The following is a 16,266-nucleotide window of genomic DNA, read 5'->3' on the forward strand; positions in this document are numbered from 1 at the left end:
GACGCATTGGCAGTGTGTGAATGCTGTGCGTAGTATTGGGAACGCTGGCTCTTGTGGGCTGTGTGAAGCACGTGTTAGTGTATGGAGCAGGTGTGCAAACTCCCCGTGTGCCTCCCGCAGCCGGACTCCCTATGTCTTTGTCATCGTCTGGTCTTCGCCACTAGGCATGGCACGCCTCGTGCATGGCCCCGTGCTCTAGTAGTCCCAGGCCGACAGGTGTGCCTCGTTGCCCGCTTAACCCTAATTCCAATCAGGTCAGGCTGTGCTAACCTTAACTCGAACAGTGCCAACCCTTACACTAACTCCATGTCATTCAGGCTGCGCCAACCCTAACTCTATGTCATTCAGGCTGCGCTAACCCTAATTCGAACAGTGGCAACCCTAACCCTAACTCCATGTCACTCAAGGCTGCGCTAACCCTAATTAGAGCAGTGCCAACCCTAACCCTAACTCCATGTCTTTCAGGCTGCGCTAACCCTAATTCGAACAGCACTAACCCTTACCCTGTTCCATTCAGGCCGCTCTAACCCTCAATTGAAAAGTGGTAATCCTAACCCTACCTTTGTGCTGCACTAAGCCAAACTCAAATTAAGTTGTTCTGCTATGGCCTTAATGTGAAACACTGTTGTACTACTACAGCTCTAAAGCTAACTATGTAGTCTTACTATGACTCCAATTCAAAAGATGTTGTGCCACTATGGCAGTAATATAAATTATGTCGTGCGGCCATGGCCCAAATTCAAATTATGTTGTTTTACTATAGCCCTAATTCAGATTCTGTTGTGCTACTATGCCTCTGAATAGAAGTATGTTGTGCTGCGCTGGCCCTGATGTGGATCAATGTTCTTCAACTATAGCTCTAATGCTAATTCAGTTGCGCTACTATGATTCTAATTCAAATTTTTTTGGCCAACTATGGCTCTAAGTCAAATGATGGCGTGCTACTGTAGTTCCAATTTAAAATATGTTGTGCTGCTAGGGCCTTGATGTCAAACACTTTTGTGCTACAGTAGCTCTAATGCTAATAATGTAGTGCTGATGTGACTCTAATTAAAATTATGTTAGCCAACTATGACTCTAATTCGAATTATGTTGTGCTACTATGGCTCTAATTCAAATAATGTTGTGCTGCTATGGCCCTAGTGGGAAACACTGTTCTGCTACTGTGGCTCAAATTCAATTCATGCTGTGCTGTCCTGGCCCTGATGTAAAACACTGATGTGCCACTGTAGCTCTAATGCTAATTATGTAACGCCGATATGACTCCAATACTAATCATGTGGGCCAACTATGGGTCTAAGTTAATATATGTTGTGCCTCTAGGGCCCTAATATGAAACACTGTACTGCTACTATAGCTCTAATGCTAACTGTGATTCACATCACGGACCTACCAGCACAACATAGGTAGCATTATAGCCATAGTAGCAGAACAATGTTGTGCTACTATGACTTTAATTCAAATTCGGTTGTGCTGATAGGGCCCTGATGTGAAACACTGTGCTGCCACTACAGCTCTAGTGCTAATTATGTTGTGCTACTATGACTATAATCCAAATGATCTTGGCCAAATATGGCTCTAAGTCAAATGATGCTCTGCTACTATGGCTCTAATTCAAATCATGTTGTGCTGTTATGGCCCTAGTGGGAAACACTGTTCCGCTACTTTGGCCCAAATTCAATTCATGCTGTGCTGTCCTGGCCCTGATGTTAAACACTGATGTGCCACTGTAGCTCTAATGCTAACTATGTAATGCTGATATGACTCCAATACAAATCATGTGGGCCAACTATGGGTTGGCCCTAGTAGCACAACACAATTTGAATTAAAGTCATAGTAGCACAACATTGTTCTACTACTGTAGCTCTAATGCTAACTATGTTGTGCTACTATGGCTCTAATACAAATTATGTTATGCTGCTAGGGCCCTGATGTGAAACACTGTACTGCTACTATAGCTCTAATGCTAATTATGTAGTGCTGCTATAACTATAATTCAACTTATGTTGGCCAACTATGACTCTAATTCAAATTACGTTGTGCTACCATGGCTCTAATTTGAAATATGTTGTGCCTCTAGGACCCCGAAGTAAAACAATGTGCTGCTACTATAGCCCTAATGCTAATTGTGTAGTGCTGCTATGACTCTAAGTCAATTTATGTGTGCCAACTATGGCTCTGAGTCAAATTATGTTGGCCAACTATGGCTCTAATTTCAATTTTGTTTTGCTGCTATGGCCCTAGTGGGAAACACTGTTCCGCTACTGTGGCCCAATTTCAAATAATGTTGTGCTGTCCTGGCCCTGATGTAAAACACTGTTGTGCTACTGTAGCTCTAATGCTAAATATGTAGTGCTGATATGACTCTAATACAATGTACAGTGTGCTACTATGCCTCTCTTTCAAATTATGGTGTGCTGCGAGGGACCCTAGCCCTGATGTGGCTATGGGGCTACAGGGCCCTGGTGTGAAACATCAGGGACCTAGCAGCACAACATAACTTGAGTTAGAGTCAAAGTTAGCATTAGAGCTATAGTAGCAGAACAATGTTGTGCTACTATGACTCTAACTCGAGTTATGTTGTGCTACTAGGGCCCTGATGTGAAACACTGTAATGCTACTATAGCGCTAATGCTAACTGTGTTTCACATCAGGGCCCTAGCAGCACAACATAATTTGTATTATAGCCATAGTAGCACAACATAGTTAGCATTAGAGCTATAGTAGCAGAACAACCCTAATTCGAACAGTGCTAACCCTAACTCCATGTCACTCAGGCTGCGCTAACCCTAATTCGAACAGTGCCAACCCCAACCCTAACCCTAACTCCATGTCATTCAGGCTGCGCTAACCCTAATTCGAACAGTGCCAACCCTAACCCTAAACCTAACTCCATGTCACTGAGGCTGCGCTAACCCTAATTCGAACAGTGCCAACCCTAACCCTAACCCCAACTCCATGTCACTCAGGCTGCGCTAACCGTAATTCGGACAATGCCAACCCTAACCCTAACTCCATGTCACTCGGGCTGCGCTAACCCTAATTCGAACAGTCCCAACCCTAACCCTAACTCCATGTCACTCAGGCTGCGCCAACCCTAATTCGAACAGTGCCAACCCTAACCCTAATTCCATGTCACTCAGGCTGCCCTAACCCTAATTCGAACAGTGCCAACCCTAACCCTAATTCCATGTCACTCAGGCTGCCCTAAGCCTAATTCAAACAGTGCTAACTCTAACCCTAATTCCAATCAGGTCAGGCTGCACTAACCGTAATTCGAACAGTGCCAACCCTAACCCTAATACCATGTCACTCAGGCTGCTTTAACCCTAATTCGAACAGCACTAACCCTTACCCTGTTCCATTCAGGCCGCTCTAACCCTCAATTGAAAAGTGGTAACCCTAACGCTGAATACCTTTGTGCTGCACTAAGCCAAACTCAAATTAAGTTGTTCTGCTATGGCCTTAATGTGAAACACTGTTGTACTACTACAGCTCTAAAGCTAACTATGTAGTCTTACTATGACTTCAATTCAAAAGATGTTGTGCCACTAGGGCAGTAATAGAAATTATGTCGTGCGGCCATGGCCCAAATTCAAATTATGTTGTTTTACTATAGCCCTAATTTAGATTCTGTTGTGCTACTATGCCTCTGAATGGAAGTATGTTGTGCTGCTATGGCCCTGATGTGGATCAATGTTCTTCAACTATAGCTCTAATGCTAATTCAGTTGCGCTACTTTGATTCTAATTCAGATTATTTTGGCCAACTATGGCTCTAGGTCAAATGATGGTGTGCTACTGTAGTTCCAATTTAAAATATGTTGTGCTGCTAGGGCCTTGATGTCAAACACTGTTGTGCTACAGTAGCTCTAATGCTAATTATGTAGTGCTGATGTGACTCTAATTAAAATTATGTTAGCCAACTATGACTCTAATTCAAATTATGTTGTGCTACTATGGCTCTAATTCAAATAATGGCGGCTGCTATGGCCCTAGTGGGAAACACTGTTCCGCTACTGTGGCCCAAAATCAATTTATGCTGTGCTGTCCTGGCCCTGATGTTAAACACTGATGTGCCACTGTAGCTCTGATGCTAATTATGTAACGCCGATATGACTCCAATACAAATCATGTGGGCCAACTATGGCTCTAAGTTAATATATGTTGTGCCTCTACGGCCCTGATGTGAAACACTGTGCTGCTACTATAGCTCTTTAGCTAATTATGTAGTGCTGCTATGACTCTGTTAATTTAAGTGGGCCAACTATGGGTCTAATTAAAATTATGTTGTGCTGCTAGGGCCCTGATGTGAAACACTGTGCTGCTACTGTAGCTCTAATGCTAACTGTGTTTCACATCAGAGCCCTAGCAGCACAACATAATTTGAATCAGAGCCATAGTAGCAAAACATAGGTAGCATTAGAACTACAGTAGCAGAACAATGTTGTGCTACTATGACTTTAATTCAAATTGTGTTGTGCTGCTAGGGCCCTGATGTGGAACACTGAGCTGCTACTACAGCTCTAGTGCTAATTATGTCGTGCTACTATGACTTTAATCCAAATGATCTTGGCCAACTGTGCTGTTATGGCCCTAGTGGGAAACACTGTTCCGCTACTGTGGCCCAAATTCAATTTATGTTGTGCTGTTATGGCCCTAGTGGGAAACACTGTTCCGCCAATGTAGCTCTAATAAAAAATATGTAGTACTGATATGGCTCTAATTCAAAGTACGTTGTGCTACTATGGCTCTCATTCAAATTATGGTGTGCTGCTAGGGACCCCAGCCCTGATGTAGCTACAGGGCCCTGGTGTGAAACACTATACTGCTACTATAGCTCTAATGCTAACTGTGTTTCACATCAGGGCCCTAGCAGCACAACATAACTTGAGTTAGAGTCATAGTAGCACAACATTGGTTTGCTACTATAGCTCTAACGCTAACTATGTTGTGCTACTATTGCTCTAATTGAAATTATGTTGTGCTGCTAGGGCCCTGATGTGAAACACTGTGCTGCTACTGTAGCTCTAATGCTAACTGTGTTTCTCGTCAGGGCCCTAGCAGCACAACATAGGTAGCATTAGAGCTACAGTAGCAGAACAATGTTGTGCTACTATGACTTTAATTCAAATTGTGTTGTGCTACTAGGGCCCTGATGTGGAACACTGTGCTGCTACTACAGCTCTAGTGCTAACTATGATGTGCTACTCTGACTCTAATCCAAATGATCTTGGCCAACGATGGCTCTAAGTCAAATTATGCTCTGCTACCATGGCTCTAATTCAAATCATGTTGTGCTGTTATGGCCCTAGTGGGAAACACTGTTCCGCCAATGTAGCTCTAATGAGAATTATGTAGTACTGATATGGCTCTAATTCAAAGTACGTTGTGCTACAATGGCTCTCATTCAAATTATGGTGTGCTGCTAGGGACCCCAGCCCTGATGTGGCTACAGGGCACTGGTGTAAAACACTATACTGCTACTATAGCTCTAATGCTAACTGTGTTTCACATCAGGGCCCTAACAGCACAACATACCTTGAGTTAGAGTCATAGTAGCATGTTCTATGAACATTGTTCTACTACTATAGCTCTAATGCTAACTATGTTGTGCTAATATGGGTCTAATACAAATTATGTTGTGCTGCTAGGGCCCTGATGTTAAACACTGTACTGCTACTATAGCTCTAATGCTAATTATGTAGTGCTGCTATAACTATAATTCAACTTATGTTGGCCAACTATGACTCTAATTCAAATTACGTTGTGCTACCATGGCTCTAATTTGAAATATGTTGTGCCTCTAGGGCCCTGATGTAAAACACTGTGCTGCTACTATAGCCCTAATGCTAATTATGTAATGCCGATATGACTCCAATACAAATCATGTGGGCCAACTATGGCTCTAAGTTAATATATGTTGTGCCTCTAGGGCCCTGATGTGAAACACTGTGCTGCTACTATAGCTCTAATGCTAATTGTGTAGTGCTGCTATGACTCTAAGTCAATTTATGTGGGCCAACTATGGCTCTGAGTCAAATTATGTTGGCCAACTATGGCTCTAATTTCAATTTTGTTTTGCTGCTATGGCCCTAGTGGGAAACACTGTTCCGCTACTGTGGCCCAATTTCAAATAATGTTGTGCTGTCCTGGCCCTGATGTAAAACACTGTTGTGCTACTGTAGCTCTAATGCTAATTATGTAGTGCTGATATGACTCTAATTAAAAGTACAGTGTGCTACTATGCCTCTCATTTAAATTATGGTGTGCTGCGAGGGACCCTAGCCCTGATGTGGCTACAGGGCTACAGGGCCCTGGTGTGAAACATCAGGGACCTAGCAGCACAACATAACTTGAGTTAGAGTCATAGTTAGCATTAGAGCTATAGTAGCAGAACAATGTTGTGCTACTATGACTCTAACTCGAGTTATGTTGTGCTACTAGGGCCCTGATGTGAAACACTGTACTGCAAATATAGCTCTAATGCTAACTGTGTTTCACATCAGGGCCCTAGCAGCACAACATAATTTGTATTATAGCCATAGTAGCACAACATAGTTAGCATTAGAGCTATAGTAGCAGAACAACCCTAATTCGAACAGTGCTAACCCTAACTCCATGTCACTCAGGCTGTGCTAACCCTAATTCGAACAGTGCCAACCCTAACCCTAACTCCAGATCATTCAGGCTGCGCTAACCCTAATTCGAACAGTGCCAACCCTAACCCTAACTCCATGTCACTCAGGCTGCGCTAACCCTAATTAGAACAGTGCCAACCCTAACCCTAACTCCATGTCACTCAGGCTGCGCTAACCCTAATTCGAACAGTGCCAACCCTAACCCTAACTCCATGTCACTCAGGCTGCGCTAACCCTAATTCGAACAGTGCCAACCCTAACTCTAACTCCATGTCACTCAGGCTGCGCTAACCCTAATTCGAACAGTGCCAACCCTAACCCTAACTCCATGTCACTCAGGCTGCGCTAACCCTAATTCGAACAGTGCCAACCCTAACCCTAACTCCATGTCACTCAGGCTGCGCTAACCCTAATTCGAACAGTGCCAACCCTAACCCTAACTCCATGTCACTCAGGCTGCGCTAACCCTAATTCGAACAGTGCCAACCCTAACCCTAACTCCATGTCACTCAGGCTGCGCTAACCCTAATTCGAACAGTGCCAACCCTAACCCTAACTCCATGTCACTCAGGCTGCGCTAATCCTAATTCAAACAGTGCCAACCCTAACCCTAACTCCATGTCACTCAGGCTGCGCTAACCCTAATTCGAACAGTGCCAACCCTAACCCTAACTCCATGTCACTCAGGCTGCGCTAACCCTAATTTGAACAGTGCCACCCCTAACTCCAGGTCACTCAGGCTGCGCTAACCCTAATTCGAATAGTGCCAACCCTAACCATAACCCTAACTCCATGTCACTCAGGCGGCGCTAACCCTAATTCGAAGAGTGCAACCCCAACCCTAACTCCATGTCATTCAGGCTGCACTAACCCTAATTCGAACAGTGCCAACCCTAACCCTAATTCCATGTCACTCAGGCTGCTTTACCCCTAATTCGAACAGTACCAACCCTAACCCTGTTCCATTCAGGCCGCTCTAACCCTCAATTGAAAAGTGGTAATCCTAACCCTACCTTTGTGCTGCACTAAGCCAAACTCAAATTAAGTTGTGCTGCTATGGCCTTAATGTGAAACACTGTTGTACTACTACAGCTCTAAAGCTAACTATGTAGTCTTACTATGACTCTAATTCAAAAGATGTTGTGCCACTATGGCAGTAATAGAAATTATGTCGTGCGGCCATGGCCCAAATTCAAATTAGGTTGTTTTACTATAGCCCTAATTCAGATTCTGTTGTGCTACTATGCCTCTGAATGGAAGTATGTTGTGCTGCTATGGCTCTGATGTGGATCAATGTTCTTCAACTATAGCTCTAATGCAAATTCTGTTGCGCTACTATAATTCTAATTCAAATTATTTTGGCCAACTATGGCTCTAGGTCAAATGATGGCGTGCTACTGTAGTTCCAATTTAAAATATGTTGTGCTGCTAGGGCCTTGATGTCAAACACTGTTGTGCTACAGTAGCTCTAATGCTAATTATGTAGTGCTGATGTGACTCTAATTAAAATGATGTTAGCCAACTATGACTCTAATTCAAATTATGTTGTGCTACTATGGCTCTAATTCAAATTATGGCGTGCTGCCATGGCCCTAGTGGGAAACACTGTTCCGCTACTGTGGCTCAAATTCAATTCATGCTGTGCTGTCCTGGCCCTGATGTAAAACACTGATGTGCCACTGTAGCTCTAATGCTAATTATGTAACGCCGATATGACTCCAATACTAATCATGTGGGCCAACTATGGCTCTAAGTTAATATATGTTGTGCCTCTAGGGCCCTAATATGAAACACTGTACTGCTACTATAGCTCTAATGCTAACTGTGATTCACATCAGGGACCTACCAGCACAACATGATTCGAATTAGAGCCATAGTAGCACAACATAGGTAGCATGATAGATAGATAGATACACAGCAACGAAATGCAGTTTGGCATCTACCAGAAGTGCAAAACTTAGCAGTCGTGCAAAAGTGCAGATAAACATCTAGCATATTTACAGTGCAGATAACTATCTAGCATATTTACAGCAAGTGGTATATATGAAAGTATATACAGTGAATAAATATAAAGGCTATTTGAGTGCAGAGATGTGTGGACATTCAGAAGTACAGTGAATAAATATAGAGGTGTACAGTAATTAAGAAAATGTGCAGAAATGAAAGGTTACAGATCACAAGATTATGGCATTAAGGAGTAGCAAGCTGAATAAACAGTCTACTATATATAAAATATATATATATATATATATATATATATATATATATATATATATATATATATATATATATATATATATATATATATACATATACACATATATATATATATATATATTTATATATATATATATATATATATATATATATATATATATATATATATATATATATATATACATACATTGTATACACAAATGAATGTTAAATGTTGGGCAGAATGTACAGTAATGATAAAGATTAATTAAGCAAATAATAAAATGATTAAAATTGTTGTTACTTTTATATATTCTTTATTTTATTATATAATTTAAAATTTTATAATAGCTATCCTTTTTTTTTATATATATGTAGAATATTGTTAGATACAAAATACATTACTAAAACTTTCTTTCGGCTTCTCCCATTAGGGGGCGCCACAGCGGATCATCCGCATGTTTGATTTGGCACATGTTTTTACACTGGATGTCCTTCCTAACACAACCCTCCCCATTTATCCGGGCTTGGGACCGGCACTAAGGCTTGTGCAACCCTAATGGCCTAAAGACCACCAGGGAACCTACAAGATATATTACTAGATTTATTATTATTATTATTATTATTATTATTATTATTATTATTATTATTATAATAATAATAATAATAATAATAATAATAATAATTATTATTATTATTATTATTATTAGAAAGATGATTATATTGATAATAACAGACTCTTGTACAATTTAAGTGTAATTTTAATCAGTCTTTTACTTCATTATTTATTTTTTACAAAACATTTGACTTTTACTCATTATTTTTTTCCCCCATAAATATCTGTACTTTCTACTTCTTACATTTTCAAAAACAGTCTCGTTACTTTAATTTTATTCCATCTGGTGAAAAGTGTTGAACACATGAAGAAAGGCAGGTGAAAAAAGGCATGGAAGCCGAGACACCAGCTGAAATCAATCAGTAATTAGAAAGCAGTCCTGCCCCGTGTCAGTGAAAATCAATATCAGCTGCTTCAGTCCCAACTAATGGCCTGTATAAAGATGTCTCATTACCAAGGTGTCACACAAGAAACATCTCATGATGGGTAAAAGTGAAGAGCTCTCTCAAGACCTTCACAACCTTATTGTTGCAAAACATACTATTAGCATTGGTTACAGAAGGATTTCTAAACTTCTGAATGTTCCAGCGAGAACTGTTAGGATCATAATCCAGAAGTAGAAAGAACATCATCTCACCATAAAGCAGCCATGACCAGGTGCTCCTCACAAGATTTCAGACAGAGGAGCAAAAAGAATATCAAAAGAGTTGTCCAAGAGACAAGGACCACTTGTGGAGAGCTTCAGAAAGACCTGGAATTAGCAGCTACAACTGTTTAAAAGAAAAGCGCCTGCTGCCAAAGAAGGGAGACCTGACGCAGCTGAAGAACTGGCGCCCAGTGTCACTACTGTACTGTACTGTACTGTATAGGTATGTTGTTCTCTATTTCCAATATGAAGTATGTCAAGTCAAGTCAAGTCAAGTTTATTTGTATAGCGCTTTTCACAACAGACATTGTCTCAAAGCAGCTTTACAGAAAACAACAGTGAAGGTGAATGGTGTGCGTTTGTCCCTGATGAGCAGCCGTGGCGACAGTGGCAAGGAAAAACTCCCTTAGATGATATGAGGAAGAAACCTTGAGAGGAACCAGACTCAAAGGGGAACCCATCCTCATATGGGTGACATCAAAAGTTTGGTCATAAATCTTTCAACAATACAGAACAATTTGTGATCATCATAGATCCAGCATCAGCTTCTCCATGCCAGGGCCTTTAAACACTCGGCATCTACTTCTCCATGATCATCCATAGGTCCATAATCTTCACGAGGTGGGACGTGACTGGAGCTGGCCAAACCTCAGGAAGCCTCGGGATGGGGAGAGAAAGAGAAGCAGTGGAGAGGAATTAGCGTAGCTGCTGTTCATGATATTAACAGCACAAGTTGATAATGTGCATGTGATCAGATGTTCTGGAGCACAAGATTGTGATGTGATGTGTGTGATGTGTGTTATGTGTAGGCTTTGCTAAAAAGATATGTTTTTAATCTGCACTTAAACTGGGAGAGTGTATCTGAACCCCGAACACTGTCAGGAAGACTATTCCAGAGTTTAGGAGCTAAATGTGAAAATGCTCTACCGCCTTTAGTGGACTTTGCTATTCTAGGAACTACTAGAAGCCCAGAGTTTTGAGATCTCAGTATGTAAAAGTAGGAACTCTTAATCTAAATGCTGCTAGAGCTGGTCAGAAAAGAATGGTGTTGTTTGAGTTTATAAAGCTGAAACGGATTGATGTCATGTTTATTCAGGAATCACACAGGGATCATAAAACTGAAGTGGATTGGATGTTCTCTACTAGTGGAGGAGTAGCAATACTCTTTTCAAAACACTTTCTACCAACCTCTTACAAAATGGAAGAAATAGTTAAAGGGCACATTTTAAAAGTACAAGCAAAATTCGAAAACACAGAAATGAATTTTTGTTATGTTTATGCACCTACCAAGGGGCAGAAAAAAATCCTCTTTCTAAACAAAATCAGCTCCACTTTAAAAAACATCAATTCAGAAGGTTTTTTGTTTCTAGGTGGGGATTTTAATTGCACTGAAGATGATAAACTGGATAGGAATCACATAAAACCACATATTAGCGCTCAAAAAACACCTGTACAGCTGATCAGAACTTCTGATTTGTGTGACATTTGGAGGAACATGAATACTAAGACCAGGCAGTAAACATGGCCCACAGCAGGGATAATGTTTTATCTATGGCGAGACTCGATAGATTCTATGTATTCAGTTTTCATGCAAATCGTTTTAAAGACTGTAAAATCGTCCCGCAATGGAAAAACTTGAAAACTACAACCCCAAATCAGAAAAAGTTGGGACAGTATGGAAAACGCAAATAAAAAAAGAAAGTAGTGATTTCTAAATTTACTTTGACTTGTATTTCATTGCAGACAATATGAAAACAAAATATTTCATGTTTTGTTTGGTCAACTTCATGTCATGTGTAAATATACATCATTTCCTGTCATTCAGACCTGCAACACATTCCAAAAAAAGTTCATGGAAATCCAGGAAGAGAGAATAAAAGGAAAGGAAAATGGTGCACTTATGGTTCTACCACACAGATGAAGAACAGAAAATGATCCAGGTTCAGAAGAAACAAGGGGCTCACCAGTCTCCATCAATGTTGAGCTCCTAGCTGATGGTAGAAACGATTCTAATTCCAGAGCTCCGAGAACTCCTCATCCAGCATCAAAGAGAGATGTCAAACAAATTAGGAAGAGGAAACAAAGGGAGGGAAAAAAAACAAAAAACAACCATGCGAAGACAAGGCAGGAAAATAATTTATTGCAGTAAATTCCCATTTACACACATTAATATTTCTAATTATAATTTTCAATGTAATAATGTTCAAAATGCATCAACACATTTACTGACACTAAATTGTTCCTTTTATCTGAATAATTGCTTAATTTAACTGTAAGCATTCAATCCGCCTATAGCTGATATCAGAGCATGAGACTGCATGGTTAGCAGAACACCACATGACCTATGTTACACACACCACACTAATACGATTGGCAATCTACATGAACACTAAAGCAGCAAATCAACTGTTCATTTATCACTTCACTCAGATGTTTAAACATTTCAGAGGAATTATCCACAGTATGATTTTAAAATGTCTGATTTCACAAAAGACTGAACAATACACAACCCATAACTCAATAAGGTTGTCTTAGCACAAAAAAAAGGAAAAAACTAACACCAAGAAAGAGAAATGGTATTAAATAATACCAGATGAACTAAGGGAAATCGCTTTCACAAAGTCATCAGCTTGGGTTTTCATTTAGTTTTTTTTTTCCTTTTTAGTACTGCTAATGGCATGCATCTTTTTTTCTGTTCAAGGCTCCTCCCCCTCTGATCAACACCAATGATGACGAAGAACAATCATTAAGGGCGGAGCTACTCTTAATTATTTAATCTCATAAATATTTCTGGTTTGTGACATTTACTAATTTCTTTTGGCAATATTTGATTCCCAAAACCTTAAAATAAAATATTTAAAATATGATTTAAAATTATTGTGCATTTGTATAATTCTTCTTTTTTTGGTTTTGATACGGTTCTTATGACCTTCGTTACACTAGCAACAAGTAATGTCATAAATCTATGGGGGGGGGGTTATACAGAAGACTTGTATGTTTTTTGTTCTTTTTTCTTGGGCATCTCTGTTACAAGTTGTTTTGTAGTTTTATTACAGTGTCAGATTCTCATGTTGATTGTGATTCCGTGTTCAGCAATGGCAACACATGTACTGTTTTATGTTACAGTAAGTTCAGTATTTTGAGAAGCAGTAAAGTAAGCTTTGTTTTGTGCATGGTAACTATTCTGTGGAAGAAGGCAGGTTTTCATTTGAATAAATCATTTTTGACTCTGAATGCATGGTCTTGATTTTAGTTTATATAACCGTGTTTTAAGTTTAAATGCTTTACTCATTTTAAGACAGATTACCTTATGACAAATCCTAAATTAAGAAGAATCATCTTGTTTAATAGCTCTGGTCTTAAGATCTTTTCACACAAATTAAGAAAAGCAAACTCTTAAAAATTAAAAAAATTAACAACCTAGTTTTAAGTAAATGACACTAAATATACTGCTTCAAATAAGTATTTTAATCCTTGTTTTAAACACTTTGCTATTTTCTAAAGGCTAGGTATGTTTTCTTATTTTAAGAAATCTTATCAAGTGTAATTATCTTACTGCATTATTACATTGCAGCACCGACGCTAAAAAGATATCATGCAGCCCGGACCTGCATAAAGCTCAATGGGGAAAACCTTAGACATTGAGCAATTTTAAGGTACCACATGGTTTAAACAATTTAAGCCTTTACAAAATTAACTAACTTTAAAGATGTCTTAATTACCTTGTCCCTCCATAGTGCTGATCTTCTCCACCTGCTCCTCCATAGTGCTGATCTTCTCCACCTGCTCCTCCATAGTGCTGATCTGCTCCACCTGCTCCTCTGTAATGCTCATCTTCTCCACCTGCTCCTCCATAGTGCTATTTAATAAAGTGCTATTTTTTTTATTAAAAAAAAAATAAAAGTATTATACAAAATAAATTGGCAGTTATTTACAATCCCTGCCTACCTAAAAAGGCTTCGTGAGTGCACAGCGCACAACAAACTCAAAATAAAAAACTCAAATAAAGAAAGAGTCCATAGAAGTTGTTGATGTGTGTGTGTGTGTGTGTGTTTCGTAGAGTATGTTCTTTTCACTACCCGGGTAGGTCTACCTATGTTCTTATCTGTTCACAAATGAAGGCACAGGATGATGCTGGTCCAAAGATGCCACGGCTGGCCACACCGGGCTTTTGATCCGTTCACTTCTGCGGGTTGGCTCGCCACTGACCGCTAGGGTCAGATTCAGATGGTCTATCCCTTTCTAAAAAAACAATCTATACATACAGTACAGAATGCATTAATTACAATTGCCTCATTTTTGTTCAAATCTAATCAACTTTTCTCCATTCAAATATCAAATCAAATATAACCAATTGTAAAGATTATAAATACTCTGATCATTGTGCAAATGAATAGGCACACATCACACCACATAACATAAGTCAGTTCCAATGAACAACAATCATGTATTTATATCTTACAGTACAAAATAAATCATAGGATTTCAGAAACATATTTATGAAACCAGATATTAACCTTTTTAACTTTTTGAACCTGTTTTTGCATCTTAACATTTTAACCATCACATTTTACCATTTTCATTCTTTTTAACAGCTAAGAAACTTCTCCTCCTCATATACATATACATACACAAACATGTATATTCACAATTAAATGAACTAAATCACCCTTATTTTAAATACATGTATATTAACTTTTAAGTCAACAAGTAAAAAAACAGTATAAAGGCACCTTTAGCGGTGTAAACACTATTAAAGATCTGCTACAGTGGTGTCTAGCTTAGCTAAGCCAGCATGACAAACCAAATAGGACTTATAGATTGTTAACAATTAGCATGCAGCTAGCGCGATTAGCAATCTTTTATGAGCAACATAAAACAATTTGAATCAATTTGAATTGTTTGCTTTCTAGCAACTTCTTCACCGGAGAAGCTTGTTTTTAGGTGAATTACCTGGGGTGTATGGGCCACCCGCAGGCAGAGTAGAGTGTGTCACTTCAGTATCCTTAGGTGGGTTACACTCTCCCCTCCTAACTTATGCACGTCCCTGTGCATGTCAATGTTCAAACAGTTATCACCGGAGGAAACAAAACAGGGGGACAAGCTGATGCATCATTCTCACTTATGAGGTTGTTCCACACAGTGGTCAGTCTCCTTGAAAGAATGACTTCACCACTGTGACTAAGGGGGTTCCCAGTTCAGTGTAGTTCAGCCGCCTAGGTGGCTGATGATTCCTCATGGATCTCCTGACTAGGTCATCAGTATCAGCCTGTTCCTCTGTCTCATTAATCTCCTCTTCTCCTTCATTTTCAAGAACATTTGTCTCATCACATTCTGGCATGTCAGAGGGGACTGGAAGTTGTTCAGGGCAGTCCTCATCCAAGCCTTTTACAAGGTTACCATTGTCAGATAAGTTTGTCTCTCGTTCCACAGATTCACTTCCAGGTAGGTCTTTTTTTTCCACAAGTTCATTTCCAGGTGTGTTCGGGTTCTGTGTTACTCTGTTGACTGGAGCAACATCGGGTAGGCTACTCTCATTAGCTGGAACATCATCAATCATTTTGTTGAAGTTTGTCGTCAGACTCTCTTTAGAATGACTTGGACCATGGTGTCTTGGAACATCTCGCGAGACAATATATCTGGTTACTTCTGGAACCGCTTCTTTTTGGGACCAGGTAACAAGCATGATATCGTCCTCATCAGAGGACTGATCAACTTCTCTTGGGTCACTGCGATTGTTCTGGTGTGTCTTGCGGCGCTCGAGTGGTTTTGGTTGTTCTTCTGGTGTTACATGGAGGAACCCACATGGGAGCAAGAGGTCTCGATGCAAGGTGCGCCAGGGGCCTTCTCCGGTCTCTGATTTTACTGTATAAACGAGGAGGTCTCCAGCTTTCCTCACTACCACATGGACGGTGGACTCAGCTACTCAGCAGTTATCAGCAAGCTTGTGCTTTCCACGAATGCGTACGTTCCTGACAAGTACTCTGTCTCCAATGTCCAGAGCAGAAGGAGTCACACGCTTATCAAACCTTGTTTTGTTCTTTTCAGCCACCTTGGCAGCACTCCTTGTAGCTATTCTGTAGCTCTCCTCGAGGTGGGATTTGAGGTGCTTTACATACTGGGAGTGTGACTTCTGTTGCTCTTCTTTGAAAGGTAAGCCGAATGCAA

The 16,266-nt window shown here is 40.1% G+C and overlaps 1 protein-coding gene across 9 annotated transcripts in view; it reads right to left on the reverse strand.

Moving 5' to 3' along the window:
• The window catches only part of LOC310738056 (uncharacterized protein), a 491,148-nt gene that overhangs the window by 252,424 nt on the left and 222,458 nt on the right, over positions 1–16,266 (reverse strand). The window lies entirely within an intron of this gene.

Source organism: Silurus aristotelis, assembly GCF_946808225.1.
Source record: "Silurus aristotelis genome assembly, chromosome: 15".
Lineage (NCBI taxonomy): Eukaryota > Metazoa > Chordata > Actinopteri > Siluriformes > Siluridae > Silurus > Silurus aristotelis.